Raw genomic sequence first — 15,891 nt, 5'->3', positions numbered from 1 at the left:
CTCCGAGTGAGTAGTCTCAAGTCCAGTTTCTGTCTCACAGGTAAAACCATATATATTTTATTATGACAGGTAAGGGCTGAAAATGAAACTCAAGCATCCTCATTGATAGGAAGAATAAATGCTGGTCTGAAAAGACACTCTTTATGTATATCATATGAAGACAGCTGTTATATGAGGAAAACACAATATATATACAGTATATATTAGTTCTCTTTTGTCTGTGCACAACTTGTGCAGGCTTTTGGAGGCAATAATTAAGGAGAATTTGGGGAACCAGAAGGCATAGTACTGAATACTTGAAAGCAAAAGTATCTGGAAATTTGGGAAGAATAACAGTGATGCCCTGTTGGATAAGAGGACCTTTTTTAGAGAGGTAGTGTTCAAGAGTATTATATGGGGAAAAGTAAGACCAGTGGCATGGGTAAGTGGCTGAGTGAAAAGGTCAGGGCGATTCTGAGACAGAGGTGCTGAGGGTAGAGGGCAGTGTGTGATACTTGAATCTTCCACTTCACTGGAAGTGAAGACCAGGTGATTTAGCAGGAGGCAGGAATTGTCTTAAAAATGTGAGTGTCTGTTCTTTGGTCGCCAGGTGTGCCCTGTGATAAAACTCTGTGCTTGTGACCGATGATCTCTTTTTCTCAAGTCCACAGCATCACAGATGTGCACATGTGCTTTTGTGTGTGGATAAGGGCCCTTGTGATGCTCTTGCCATCTCCTTTGCCCTTCCTTTCTCTTTACTGACAGATGCTAACACCAGGGGGAGAATGTGTCAGCTGTTCCTTCTTTCCTCAGTTTCCTCTCTTTCTTCTATAGCAGCAGCAAAGAATAGGATGGGCTCTTTTCACAGAGGCTCCTCAGATACTGGGGGGCTGAAGGGTGTGTAGTAATCAAAGAGAAAAAGCTGAAAAGCTATTCCAAATAATCTTTGGCTAATATGCAAGAAAAACATACTGGGAGCTTAGCTAACAGAAGAAACCATAGTCAGTCAATTGTTAGCATAAAGGGAATTTGAATAAGTGACTGATTGTTTCCATAGTATTTCAGTAGTTTCAAGGTATGTATTCTAAAAAGCTTAATTTGGCATCACTTAAAAGTACCCCTCATAATGCAGGAGAAGACAAAAGCCTCTTGGAGGCTGGCCATAAGGTTTGTTGTACAAATTTAGTTTAGAAAGAAAAGTGAATTTGCCTGACATTATAAAAATCAACTTTGTGTCCTGTAAGCTATTTCCTATTTGGTGTGTATGGAAAATTCTCGATCAGTGGAAGGTAAGGTCAACATAAACACAGCCCACTCCCTAAATAATTTAACATTGATATGGTGTTTAATTCGGTACCAAACAATAAACAGGGACAGTCCTTTTTTGTTTACATAGAGATTTAGAAATAATTATATTGCCCTTCAGTCTTCTAGGTTTTATTAGAAAAGACACTGAAGACAAATGGAACAGTGACAAAGCTAATAATAGGTCTTTTATGGAATGCGACTTTTTATTTTGCCAAACTAGAGCATTTTTACATCCTTGTGCTTTTAGGTTGACTCTTTTGTAAAAGTGGCAAAAGGGAGATACAAAGATTTGGTTTAGATTTTATTTCAGCTGTGTTGATTCAGAGCTGCTTGTTGTTTTCTGTGAGCTCCATGGATAGTTTTTATTCTACTTCTGTATTTATTTTTTTTAGAATTGAAGTAAACTGCTGCCTCCGCTTTCTTTTGGTCATGAAACGTCTCTAGAGATGTTCTGTCCAACTTGCATGTTTACTTTCTTGGTGGTTCTGCGTGAATGTGTGTATGTGCTTACCTGCAATTGCAGTTCTAATGTCAGTTGTGAAAATGGACTTGGGGTTCTTGTAAATCACAAGGCAAAATGGTGGAGCTTCAGGAGCTAGGAATGGGGCACACTAGTGCATGTTACTTTAACCTACAGAGTTTGGCTGATTTCATATCATGCATAATGCTTACATTGCCGTGTATGTTTCTAGATATTTCATAAAAGAGTATTTGCCTAAGTAATTTTTAAGACAGTACTTCTAAGTGCAGGATGGCAACTCTTATCTTCAAAGCCCTACAGTGCTTCTGGCACAAAAGGAACATGTAGCCGTGTATGAATAATTGAATGTCAGCAATTAGAACTGTTATTAAAATAGGAAGCTACCGTGACTGTATTTTCTGCTCCTTGTCTCTGTTCTATCTGTTCCTCCTATAAGCGGTATGCTTTGCTGACAACTTAAAGCTAAATATTTCTTGCTTCCCTTTGGTGTTATATTTTGTCTCGCACAGTAGTGGCATTCCACAGATTATAATTGCCATAGGTAGAAATACAGTCTGCAGCGAGGCTGTGTTGCTCTCGCCACCAACCCTCTGGCCTTGCAGAAGTGGGAATGGCAAAACATTTATATTCCTTGAGTGCAATGGGGAAATGCTCCACAGGGTGACTGCTCTTCCCCAGCACACACACCCTGTCTTTTCACTCTCAGCTTTTGTAGTAGGTGCTGCTGGTGTGCAACATTGGGAGTGGGCTGAGGTTTCTGCACAGGCTCTGGGTGGGAAATTCAGTCTCAGAGCCAAGACTGGCAAGGAACTGGGTTTGGTGCAGTGCCTCTGTGCTGTGGGAAGGCATGGAGGGACCATTCTCACAGGGTGGTTTTTGAGCAGTTCTGAGCAGTGACAAGGATTAAGGCAATATTGCCTCTGGGGATTTCTGCTGCTGTCCCTGCGTGGGAGAGGGAGAACACAGTGGAAGAGCATGAGCCGGGCTGTTTGAGACTTGATCCTTCTCTACTTCCCCAACAACTGCCTGACAGCTTTCCTAAATTTGGATGGATTTCACCCGTAGTGAAAAGGCATAAGCACCAATACATCCACCCCCAACCCCTGTAGCTGTTTGGAAATCCTTGCAATCGGCAGCTCAATCTCCACTGTGGTATGGTTCTGGATTTCCTTCCTCTCCTCCTCTAATGAAGGAGGGATTCACCTTTTCAAATATAGAGCAGTAACCTTCTTCTCCCTCCTCCCACTTCTCTCAATTATCAGGTGTGCACTATATCTAGGAATCTAATTTTAAATTAACTTGTCACCCTACATCCCATCTGTAGGGGTTTACAATTTTAAACGAATTGCCTTTGAGGTGACTTTATATACTGTTCCATTAACATATACATATCAATTCTAGGGCACCTACAGACTACAGAATAAAATCCCCTCTTGAGCAAGGCATCTGCAGGGAAAAGAAGTAGTTTGCATTTGATTTGCTGTAGAATGAGAGCCGTGATATGTCAAAACCTAACATTGAGTGGGGCTGTTGAATGACTTATAATAATTGTATTAATACAAGACATTTTAGGTCAGTTTTAGTCTAGATATCAGGGGGACTTTTTTTTGTCTTGGTCGTGTTCCATCATCCGTGGATATTTTAGTACAATGTAGGAGAGAGTGAAACTGTTCTTGTCTGAATTTGTGAATATTTGCATGGCCACCCAAGGCATTGACTTCCCCTTGAAAGCATTTTTACATTAGTTTTATTAAAGAATTACGTAAATAAAATGATGGGAGTTAGATTGTATTTGAGACTGTTAAATCCCTAGATTTTGCTGTTGTATATCACTGTTATTAGTGACATGATGCAGAGTGAGACTCCTGTGTGATGCTACTGTGCTTACACTGTCTCAACTACAGGAAGGGCAATAGCCACACTTAGGCCAGCAGTCAGCTTACGGGCCAGAGGCTGCACTCACTTGGAGCAAGAAACAGCTTTCTACAGTTGGAAAGAACAATATTTAGTTTTACAATACAATGCATAGTTTGTGCTTCATTCTTTATCCTAGAGGTAAACAGCATTAGTATAATTACCCAGAAAAGTAATTTTCCTTTGGAAAAGAGATTTTTCTTTCTCTTTCATGCCCCTACAGTTGTATTCCTGCCAGCAAAGATGAAGTGATATGTATTTCCATAGTCTGTGACATAACTGATAGTTTCTTTTAAAGCAAAAGGGAGCCTCCCTTGCACTTCTGTGACGGAAGAACTGACACATGGATAAACTGAATACCAAAAATCGGTAGATCTCTGTCCCTTTCCCATTAGCCTGCAGGCACCTAACTCTGTCAGGCTCCCTTTTGAAGGAAAGGCAAGTTAGTGCTGAAGGGTCACTTGGAAATGGCAACCTGGGAGTCAGGAGCAGCAACAAGGGCAAAGAGAAGGTGCTTGTTAGGGTAGGCAGGGAGGAGATGAAAGAGTTTGGCAGAGCTGTAGTGTAGAGGCAAGGGAGGATGGCAGCTGTGTCAAATACCTGGATTAGTGAGGGACGAAATTTTTAAAAAGTTCACAAGTGCAAGGGCAAGATTTTATCGCTCCAGTAAGAAAACAAAACAAAAACTGGAACTGGCTATTCTAAAAGCACTTCAGCAGATGCTAAATCTTGCGTTGACCATTTAAAAATTCAGTAGGCTGTTTGTCTCTGCTTAGTTTGTCTATACTAGTTTGCATGTTGTATATATAGTACAACTTGTGATGCGTAAGTAGAAAAATACAATTATCTTTTGGAACTTCAGATGGTCAGTTGAGAGTGATAGCAAATGAACTAATTAATTGGTAGAAGCAAAATGCAAGCTGTATATTTGGGTAGCAAGAAGACTGGGGATCATTTATCCCAAAATAGCAAGAAGGAGCTGTGTGCTTAGGACTGCAGATAGGCCACTAATTCAAACATAATTTTCAGGAATTTATTATGTAGGCTTTATTTTCAAAGACAGATATGCACAAATGCCCTTTCTTGGGTTCAAAGGGAGTCAAAGTACAGTGAAATGGTAGATTATTGTCTCTAAAGAAAGTGAACTATTCTCTCTAAAGAGGGAGTGCGCCTCTAACAGAGAACTCACAGGCGGACAGATGTCCAACCATGCAATGTACCCAGAGGCAAACTTGCGGAATGAAGCCAGAGAGACTGTTTAGCTCAGTGACAGTGGAATATTTTCCACGGCTGTGCCTTAATAGCTCCTGTATAGACCTGGTTTTATTTTGTGGAGGGGTAAAAAGACAATCAGGTAGTAGTGAAAAAGAACATAATACTGCCTGTGGAAATAAAGGTGAACCTTTTTAGGACTCTCAATTTTTTTTTCTCTCTTTTTTCCCTTTTTTTCTTTTTTAAAATTTCAGGAGATAAATCCAAATATTTTTTCAGTTAATTGCTAACTCGTCTTACAACATGTATCATCACACAGCTCCGTGTAGTCGCCTGTACAAGGGCAGATGGGTGGAGATCTGGTAAAACTTTGGACCACAGTTCAGTTTTCCTCCTTGCTGCTTCCTACATGACTAGAGTGTTCTGCAGGCACTAAGGCTTTGCCTAAAAATCCTTTCTTACGCTATTTCTTTGCTTATGGCTTAAGGAAAGTAAAATCTCTAGCCATACAAATGTGCTTCAGATTAATACTGTGTGCATAGTAAAGGCTAGTCAGTGAGACAGAAGTCTTACATACTTGATATTTACTTATTTTTAAGTAAACGCATCTATTGGACTGACATTCACCTCTGTGCTGTGTGTATACAATCAAAAATGCCAACTCTTCCATGACATAAGTGTCCATAATAATTAAAAAAAAAAAGAAGACTCCAGAGTATACGCTGATGCAATTTTTTTTATCCTTAATGTCACTCTATTTCAAAAACATTCTTTAACAATGAAGCACATGCTGTACATAGGAAAAAAAGGGTCTAAAAAATACATTAAAAAAAAAAAAATCATCTTGGTTTGACCCCCCCCCCCAGCTAGACAAATAGTATGTTGTCCTGATGGACTACAAATGCTTAATTCCAAGAGCGAGAAGAAAAAATACAGCTAATTTTCTATCTATCTCTATCTGTCTATATCTTACCTGTAAATATGTGTCTATCCATATGAATGTATACAATATGTATAACTATACATAACACTTATATCCAAATTGTTTATAAAATAAATATTAAAAACCTCTATACTACATGTAAAGAGATATACTCTCTCTATATATAATAGATGGGGGGGTTATATATAGTTATAGGCATGCTTATGTAGAGGTACCCTTCTAGAATACATGAAAACCCAATCTTCAGGGCGAGGGGAACAAAAAACCCCCAAACCCAAAAAACAAAAAGAAAACCAGCACAACAAAACAGAAAATAAGTAGTTGTTCAGTTTTAGAACAAAAATAGTCTGAGGAGAATGTCAGGAAAATAATTCCAATGTTTATTTTTGGTAGTTTCAAGATCAAGTTCTCCATGGATGCTCAGGGGCTGAAGTGAGCTCTCGGCTGTGGCTTCTTCTGAATTCAGCCCCCCTGGGAGCTGGAATATCTGCCTGTCCTAGCCTGAATGGGGCTGCTGGAAGCACTTTGTGGGTGCTAGAGGACACTCGGCACGTCTGCTTCCGTGGAAAGTTGTTAGGCACGTGAAAACCGTGCTTGTGGAGAACCTACTGACATTGATTTTTTTTTTTCCATAAAACTCTCTGATTTTTCAGGAATTGTCACATGCCATTGGAAAAGTGGCCTGGTCAGAACGTTCTGCGTGGTTTCCATTTGTAGTCTCGTTGGCTGGTTTGGCTAAGTGAGGTGTGACCTGGTGAGGGTTTTCCTCAGCTTCTGGAAAACTGCAAAACCTAGAAAGCCAATAATGTTTCAGACCAAACTGTTGAAACATTTTGATTTCTCCTCAGTAATATTTGTCCAGTTGTAAGCCACCTTCCAACTGGTAGATTTCAACTTTCGCCTTTATGTTTATCAGAAGGTGACCACAAAATAAGTAGTGGAGTTTTTTCATTCTTTCCCCAGTTTACTTTGTGCATTAGGCAGTGCTCTGTAAATTACAGTTCCACTTCTTCTCTTGAATAGTCAGTCAGGCGTGTTCCCGATTCACTTGTGCTGGAGATCCATTTAAAGGTTACTCAGTCCCAGGAGAGCATAGTGTGTCTTAAAAAAAAAGGAAAACGAAATAGTGAAATGAAAGAAATTGTTGGGGGGAACTAGGGAGAGCACAGTAAAATGAAGTTTCTTGGCTTTGTTTTGTTAACGTACTTGTTTTCAGATTGGTAATATTCTTGTTTCTTAGGTTTTGCTCATGTCACTCACAGCTGCATTAAAAAGTAGTAATGAAAACAACATTTATTTTATGCTGTGTCTAAATGTAAGAAAATTACTCCTTTACTTACTGAAATAGCAGTTTGGTTGGAAGTGGAAGACTTCAGTTATTGGGGGGTGAAGTTAATTAAATTGGCTTTAGAAACATTATGTCCTGCTGTCTTAGTGTGGTGCATTTTTTGTGTCCTATTTTAAGAGCTTGCTGCTTTCATTTCTAGCTGTTCTTTCCCTTCCTATTCTATTAGGGTATGAAAACAGGAAAGCAATTGAACTGAACCAAGTTTGTCTGTGGATACCTTTTTGGTAGCAAGTTGAAAGCAAAAGGCCAGGATGGAAGCGTGTTGCCAAGGGGAAATGCAAGAAATTTTATTTATGAAGGTGGGTTTCCCTAGATGCCGGAAGATTGCTTGGGCAGGTGTCTGAAATGGCCCAGTGCAAGGAGCCAGTAATGCTGCGTATTCTGCATGGCTCAAACACGTTACACCTCTTGGTCCCAACCTGAAATTTCAAACTTGTACCTGTGCTGCTGTTAGGTGATAGGATCTGTCTTAGCTTAAGACAGAGTCAGATATGCTTGTATGCCCTAAGCACTTTTTTCTGTTTTGTAAGCCTAGTTTAAAGCTATGTAAAGAAGAGAAAGTAGATATGGAAGGGAGGGGCATATTCCAGCACAGAAAGATGTTTTGAGGTGTTAGCAGCTACGAGATGGCATACTCCTGGTGCTACCATCCAGCTATCTGGAAGGAATAGCTTGTTGTGATTTTTCACTTGAACAGTGAAATATGGTTCAGGCTTTAAAGGATTTTTTTTTTTTTTTTGGTGACCTGCAACATTTTTTTGCTATAAAAATAAAGACTAATCTTATTTTATTATGTTTTTTCTTTCCATATTAGTAGTTTAAGTTTTGGAAAGTGGGAGGGCACGGAAGTTTGCCAGTGCTAATGAGGTACTGTTTTCTATTTTAGCTTGGGAACTTAGCAAAGGCAATTCATGGAAAAATTGTGTTTTATAAGTATGACTAGTGGCTGTTTGGCATTATTTAGATACTGTTTCATACTGTGCAGCTCAAGTAAGTGCTCAAATAATAGAAATATCAGTAGATTTATGGAGGAAAAATGCTACTTGTAAACCTATAAAGTTGTATGAAAAATGAAAATACAAGTCTCTGAGACATGCTTAATATGTATTGGACAACCAGATCAAGTTTAATATGTTTATTTGTTTGCTTTAATTATAATTTGAGATTTGTTTAAGATTTCTCTGTACTAAGTTGTTTCTCTTAGATGTGTCAGCTCTTTTCATCCTTCTTGAGTAAAAAAAATTACCTTTCAGATAGCATGCTGGTAAGTTATTATGTTTTGATTCGTTAAATGTAGTAATGTACACATTAAACACCTCTGCTGTCAGTTTAAGTTTTAAAACCGAGCAGATTTCAAGGTTTATGACAGGTATATGCAGCTGTATAGTTTCACTTCTTCTAAACTCTGTATTGCAGCACAAATGTTTTATGAATATTTATTAGGGCATTGTTCAAGCTTGCCCAGCCATATTCCCACACTTTGTTTATTTGTAGGCTATAGGAAAAGAGTACAAAAAGATCTTTCTCAGTCCATCTCTGTGTTATTAGTGGAGTTACTTTAACTCAAGTTGATGAACATTTAGTTTGCAGCTCTTCCGAGAGCAGGGTTGTTCTTCCTAGGTAAGTGTTTACAGTAGTTTATTCTTTTTTTTAAATGGAATAAATAATAAAAAAAGAAAATATGAATTAATCTTACTAACAGCAAAACCTAAAGTATTTTATTCTACTCAGAGGTTTTAGAATAGGCCTTTAAATGTGTTTTATTCAATTGATGATTTTACAGGGAGAGAATTTGATTTGTTGAATGCCATGCAGTATTATTTGTGGGACTATTTTCATTAATGGCAGTGTGAATAACTGCTTTCCTGAATTTATTTCTGTGTGTTTGCTTTTGCTGAATCAGAATCTTAATAAGCTCAATGTGTGGAAAACTGTTGTAAGTCTCATTTTTGTGGCTTCCACGGGCTTTGTGAAGGAGCCTGTGCTTATGAAAATAGAGGTAAGTCTTCTGTTAGTCAACGAAGAGCATTTGGGAGAAGGAGGAATATGTAGCAATTCTCGTCTGTTCTTTTAACTGTGAGCTAAAAGAAGTAGAATAGCTTTTAAAAGATACACGTTAAGAGCTTTATCAAAGGACTACTGCAGAGTATGTTTTGTAGATTCCTTTTGTTTTCTCTTGCAGGTGTGATTCAGTTCCTATCCCACTTTGTCCTTTATTGTAGGCTTGGCTTCCCTGCCCTTTTCCATAGGACAGGCTATTCATTTGTCATCTTTGGAACACCCCTGGTGATAGGAACATACCTCAGGGATAGGGCTTGTTCATCTGAGCTCCCTGGGACATGAGCATCTGAAGTCTGTCCATCTTCCCCTGCCTTTACTCCACTGGGTGCATGTGTTTTGCTTTCGTTTTTTAATGTAAAATGCGGTATGTGGTGGATTGTGTGTTTTACCTCTCCCTCTTTACTTCCTGAAAAGGAGGGATGGTTTTGTTTTTTGTTTTTTTGGTGGGTTTATTGTTTGCTTTTTTTTTAAAGTAGGTGATTTTTACAATTTAAATTCCATGTTACATTTTAAAAATACGCCTAGTTTAAGATGGAAATTTAATGATAATCTGATAACATAATTTATATCAGTAAGAAATATAAAAGAAATGTATGTTTGTTGCTGAAGTTGTAAATGCAGTCAGCTTTCTCCATAATGTCAATAACCACTGAAGAACTGGCACAATCTTTGGTGAGAAGCTCCTGCAGCTTCTGACGATAGGCTTTTCCAGAGGCAGAGAGTGTGTTTTCTGTGGTTCGGCTCATTCAGCTATTCCACTTCAGTGATTAGCTCAGTTTGGTCACTGTTGAGGAAGTTGACTGAGAGCTGAAAAAAGTATCTTGTTTCGCCTTTGTGTTTCTATGTACAAAAGTGAGGTATTAGGAGAGAGTGCGACACGTGAAATTTTGGAGAACATCGTAAACAAAGCAATCTTATTCTGTTCTTTCACTTAAAATAGTACCTTTTTTCAGTGAAATCAGCTAAATCTAAAGTATAGACTAGAATCTCTGCTGCAAATTCAGAAGATCTGCTTCAATCAGTACTTTCAGCTACCTTCCCCAAAGTAGAGAGATAAAACCAGATATTGTTATTTGTCATTCTATTCTGAACCTAGGCTTTGGGTTTTTTTAAAAGAAAAGGTGCTCTTTTTGTGTAGCTGACTACTAACACACTTACGAAGGTCAGCCTTTCCCAGGTTCTGCTTATGCACTTTTATATATGGGATGTATTTATGTGTCTGCCTATGAGGAGGAAGCTCTGTGCAAGGTCCAGGGCAAATTTGCTTTTGGTTAATCAAACTGTCCTTGCTGTCAGGACAGCAGCTGTGCAACAGCACCAGCAGAAGGCATTTTTGAAATACTTTCCTTGAGAATCTCAGTACTGTGGAAAGGAAGGTTACTTCAGCTGTTTTGTGCATGTTTTATGGCAGGAATACTTGAGGAAATACTGTGTGACCAGCCAGGTAGTAGCATGAGAACACTGTACTGTTCTCTTATTTATTCCTAATATAGTTGCAAGTCCACGGGTGCTCACACCAGGCTGCTGTCATACTAAAGTAGGTCACTTCTTACACCTAAACTGCTTAACAGCACTTTTAGGGTCAAATCACATAGCTTGATGTAACGCAAAATTACAGCCTTCTTGGTTTAGAATAATTTTTAAAAAAAAGTATTTGCATAATAAGGAATATGTTCTTTAATATCTGTACTTTTTTTTCCCCTCTCAAAACCAAAAATGTTAGCCCACATCTTCAGATGCCAGTAACTTCAATAAAATTTCTAGCTTTCGTCAGACATGCATCTGTTCCTTCCCTTTTTCATACTTATCAGGGAAGATATTTATTCTAACTGTGCTCTCATATAATTACTTTTTCCTGGTATTCACTGGATAAGACAGCTGCCAATGTTCTGATCACTTACAAAATGTTCCACATGAGTTAATTTCTGTAGTTAACTTACACGATTTTGAAGTGGTTGTAAGGCCTTACATTGTTTGCTGGTTTTGTTTTCATTTGACGTCAGAAATTGTCTTTTCATCTCTAGTACTTTTGGTTGAATTGAAGAATAGCACATCAAGCCAGTGGTGAACAGAGTCATAAATGCTTAAAAAAGTCTTGTTCCTGCACTCTCCTGAGCCTTCTGCATTTCTCTGCCCACATTTTCATACTGAGTATTTAGAAGAGAGCTGTGACTGATACTAAACTTTTTGTAATGAGTAACATTCTCAAGTACTCATTGCTACACTGATTACATTTTTTAGTGTATTGACCTTCCGGTAAAATGCAGTATTTCTAATGATTTCATAATTTATTACATTGGGGGAATTAGGTGAATTTTTGATAGAATAAGTTAATTAACATGCATAAAGAGAAACGTCACTTTTTTTTGATGCAGAGGAAGTTCAGAAGTTATTTCATTGCATAAAGTAAACTTACAAGGCAGTGGATGTTTCCAGATGTTTTAAAAATTCCTTTCAGTTAAAGTAGTGTAGTCTAAACTCAGATTTCCACAATTTCAAAACCCAAAGCAACCCTAAAGCAACAGGAGCCGTGAGAGAGAAATGGGAGAGAAAATGTTTGCAGGAGAAGGTATAAAATTAGAGGTTAGATGGGGGATGAGTTAAGCAGAAAGAAAGTATTAAGTTGCCATACAGAAGAAAGGCCACATAAATGACAATTTGTACATGCACAGAGAAGTGTAGATATAGTATTAGGAGATACATTGTCTGGCTCTACAGGTAGGATTTATCTTGCCTAGCTTTGGCTGCCTAAAGCTAGGCATCTATTTAAGCTATTGTTTTGGCTCCTTCTAAAGTCGCAGGAGGAGATAAGGCACCTTTGGGGGAATGATTCATCTGTCTTGTTTTAGACAAATACCCTAGGATGGTATGACTTGTCCTCTGGAGGTGTCTAACATTTTGCGTTGATTAGAGAGAGCTAGACAGATAACTTAGCTTGGGCACATAGCTCTTAGGCTCCTGAGGCAGGGGAGAGAGATCTCAGCTGTGTTAAAGTCATGTTCTAGCCTCTCATTTTCTCTGTAAACCTAACTCTGCAGTTCAGGTGATTTGTAGTCCTTCATTTTTACAGTTACCACATGTACAGTTGTCCAAGGTTTACACAGAATCATTTTTTTTCTTGTGTTATTGTTTTAGTTCAAGTAGTTCCTTTTGCAATTGTCAAGTGTGCTAAAAAAATTACTCATTTTGAAGTGACGCAGTGTATAATCTGTCACTGAATTTTGTTCAACATTATATTATCACATGAATTAACACTTTGTGGTTTGTATAATTAACAAAGGGAAATAGTAGGCATTTGTTTTAATTTTAGAATAGCTGGAAAAGGCTGTATTTGTTTTTCTCCAAACAAGCACATAAAACCTTAACTGAAAACTAAACTGAAGGTACATAACACAGCTTTGTTCCCTAATGACAGCATCTGCAAAAAAGTCCACTTGGTCTTTATCTTCACACATCAAAATATCATCTGAAGCTATTCATTTGCCTATGGCCTGCATCAATATTGTAACAATAGAGGGGGGAGAGATCTCTCAGTCATGTTCTTCATAATGGATTAAGAATTTGATCTCACCTTTTTGATGAGAAAGGTCGTGATTACTCACTGTTGAACAGAAAGTCATTCTAAAGGTTACAGAACAACAATCAACTTTCACCAGTGACACAATAGTCTCTTTGGCCTTTATAGAGTTTGTAATTGTGCATTGCTTATTGACCTTTGCAGATTAAATTTTTTTTAAGCCTCAAAAATTAATACCTTCTTTTTATTATAAAAAACTTTCATAAATGGAAGACACTACAAATGTTATGTCTCTCACACAGTTCTCTGCCACTGAAGGAAGCTTGCTTTTCACTGCATCCTGCCAGTCAGCTGTCAGTTTATTGTGGTGGGTCTGCCGAAGCCTTTCTCTCAGCCTCAGGCAGCTGTAGGAACTGGGGCCGGCCTCAGTTCTGCTCCACTCTCTGAGTGCTAGACTGTGTTGAGACTACACAGCCCCATCATTTCCATCCCATCTTCTTCACCCTCCTGTGGCCTGCCCTGCCTTATCCCTCCTATTTAGGGTGCCACAGTAGAACTGGCACCAGAAAAGGGAAGGCCGTCTTCTTTCAATTCGTGCTTATTGTCTCTCCTCCTCCCACTTTGCACCACTGTGAAGAGCCTCGTCCATCTCCTTGATAACACCATCATAGGTACTAGTGGACTAGGTACAGCTGCTGGGTGTCCCCTAAAGCCATCCTTTCTTCAGGGCAAACAAGCCCTGGTCCTACAGTCTCACCCCACAGAGCAAGCGCTCTAGGCCCTGACGGTCTCATGGCCTCTGCTGGACGTGCTGCAGTTTGTCAAAGTCTTTCTTGTATTAGGGATCCCAAAACTGGATGCTATTCCAGATGTGGTCTCACAAGTGCTGAGTAGAACGGGATAATCACTTCCCTTAACCTCTTAACTGTGCCCACAATGCTGTTGGTGCTCTCTCCTGCCAGGGCATATTGCTGGCTCGTGCTCTGCTTGCTCTTTGCTGACAGGAGCCCAGATCTTTTCTGCGGAGCTGCTGAGCCCAACCACCTAGTTGTTTACCCACCTAGTTGTCCACCTCTCCTCATTCCCAACTGGGATGCAAGCAGTAGGCCAACCTCTTCATTGGCTAATAAATTTTCCTTTGTTTTCTCATACTAGCATTAAATTTGTGCAAGACTTCTTGTCTAATAGTGCAACCTCATTCTTGGTTATTCATCACTAAATTATAAATGACTGAAGTAAAGCCAAGTTACAGGTGATTTGCTGATATTCATACAGCCTCCTGATTTCTATGAGAATATGGTAAATGCGTGTATGTCCTTTCCATGCCTATATCCCACAGCCTGCTGCAGATCTTCTCTTGCTCCTCTGCAAAGACAGTTCAACAGCCTTGCTTTTCAGCAAGGAGCTTAGTCTCAATGTATTCTGATCATCATATTCCTGTGCAAGAGCAGAGTGAAATCAATAAGAATCCTTACCAATTTTGATGATTCTCCCTGGTTTCTTAAAAGCAATTTTAAAATTGAACTAGTCTTTCATTCTTTTGTATCTGAGATTTGAAGTGGAAAAGCAGTTTGCATATTGATAGGGTGTGGCATTTAACTATAAATGCACATGGAAAGGAATGAATTGCTGATGATCACAGCTAGCATTTTTACTTGTATTTTTGTGTTGAAGGCAGACTATGCTCATAACAAAAAAGCTGAACTGAAAGTAGTTCACTTTCTCCTGAAATATAATACTGAATAAGATCAGCTTTTTTTTTTTTTTTTAGTCTAACATTCTCATTTGGTTTTCTGAAACTTGAGAGACACTATCAGAACTGGGAGTATTTATTAAATAGAGCATTCTGTGCTGAGGTTTATAGCTACAGTGCGTTTGGAGTGAATATTAATTTTCTAATCCATGTCATATCATGCTCACCCATGTAAATAAGGAGAGCAGTACCTGAATCGTGTGAGGGATCCACTCTGTAACGGCTTTGGGCAGGATTCCTTCTGCTGGCTGCACATTTTGAGCTGTGGAGAAACAATACTTCAGATGTTCAAGTTGCATAAAGAGTTGAATGAGGAAGTGAAACAGTGTGCACTGCAGAGGTGTAGTGGAGCCCTGGATGCCTGGGTTGAATGAAGATCATGTTCTGCTGCAGTCCTACCTCAAAGGGGAGCAAGATCTCTTCTGGTAGGGATTGCCGTGAACATCCATACTGGCATAATCTAGAAGGGAATATCTAGATGAGGTTGTCAGATGACATAATTACAGTAGCTCAGAATAAAGCCATTGTTTTGTGAAGTCAGAGTAAGTAAGGGCTGTATCATTTTCATGTGGAAATACAGTCCCAAAGGTTGACTAGAGGTACTGTGGGAGCAGCCCCACCTTTTTCCCATGTATTACCAGAAGCCTTTTTTTGGAGGGGAAAGATGGCGGCCACAAAAGAAAAGAGCTTGTTATACAACGACCTGTGCCTTCTGCATGGAAGTGACTTTCCTGTTATGTTAGAGCTGTTAGCCCCTTTCTCCTAGAGGCTAAAATGTTCTGAGTCCTCTACTTGTGTTTACAGATCTTTACCAACTCTATTTTTTAGGCAAGGGCTTTGTCAGGAGTATTGAAAGCTCTGAAGATTTTGTCCAGTGCTTAATACAAGAATATTCATGTTAGATTTATTGCAGCATTTAGATAAGGAAACTTTACCTGTGTGGGAAAGTCAAATTAGGTTCCTTTGTCACAGAGCCTGAGGTTTAATTTAAATAATTCGCACAGTCTTTTTTATGTTTGCATGCAATGGCACCAGAGGTTTTACATACATAAAATAGTCCGGCTGTATTTGCTAGGATTGACTGTCTAAGGGCCACAAGTTACAAGTATCTACATTATGGATGATACTAATACTTAAAATAGTGCCTTACAGCTGAGGAAGTTGAAGTCCTTTGCGAGCAATAATTAATTAAACCTCCAAACAGTCCCATGAGATGGCATTATCCCCTGTTTTACAGACGGTAGAACACAAAGGCTAAGTGTATTGTTCAAGGATAGGTAGCCAGGCATTGTCAGATCGGAGATTAAAACCCAGACCTCCTTTTTATAGGGTCATGTTCTAATCGACTTTGTGTTTCTAGTGCTTTGAAATTTGC

The 15,891-nt window shown here is 38.9% G+C and overlaps 1 protein-coding gene across 3 annotated transcripts in view; it reads left to right on the top strand.

Annotated features, from left to right (window-relative positions):
- PLCB4 (phospholipase C beta 4) overlaps positions 1–15,891 on the top strand; it is a 214,694-nt gene that overhangs the window by 39,068 nt on the left and 159,735 nt on the right. The window lies entirely within an intron of this gene.

This window comes from Ciconia boyciana, chromosome 3 (assembly GCF_034638445.1).
Source record: "Ciconia boyciana chromosome 3, ASM3463844v1, whole genome shotgun sequence".
Lineage (NCBI taxonomy): Eukaryota > Metazoa > Chordata > Aves > Ciconiiformes > Ciconiidae > Ciconia > Ciconia boyciana.
The sequence above is the reverse complement of the archived record's forward strand: the minus strand, read 5'-3'. Positions and strand labels throughout refer to the sequence as shown.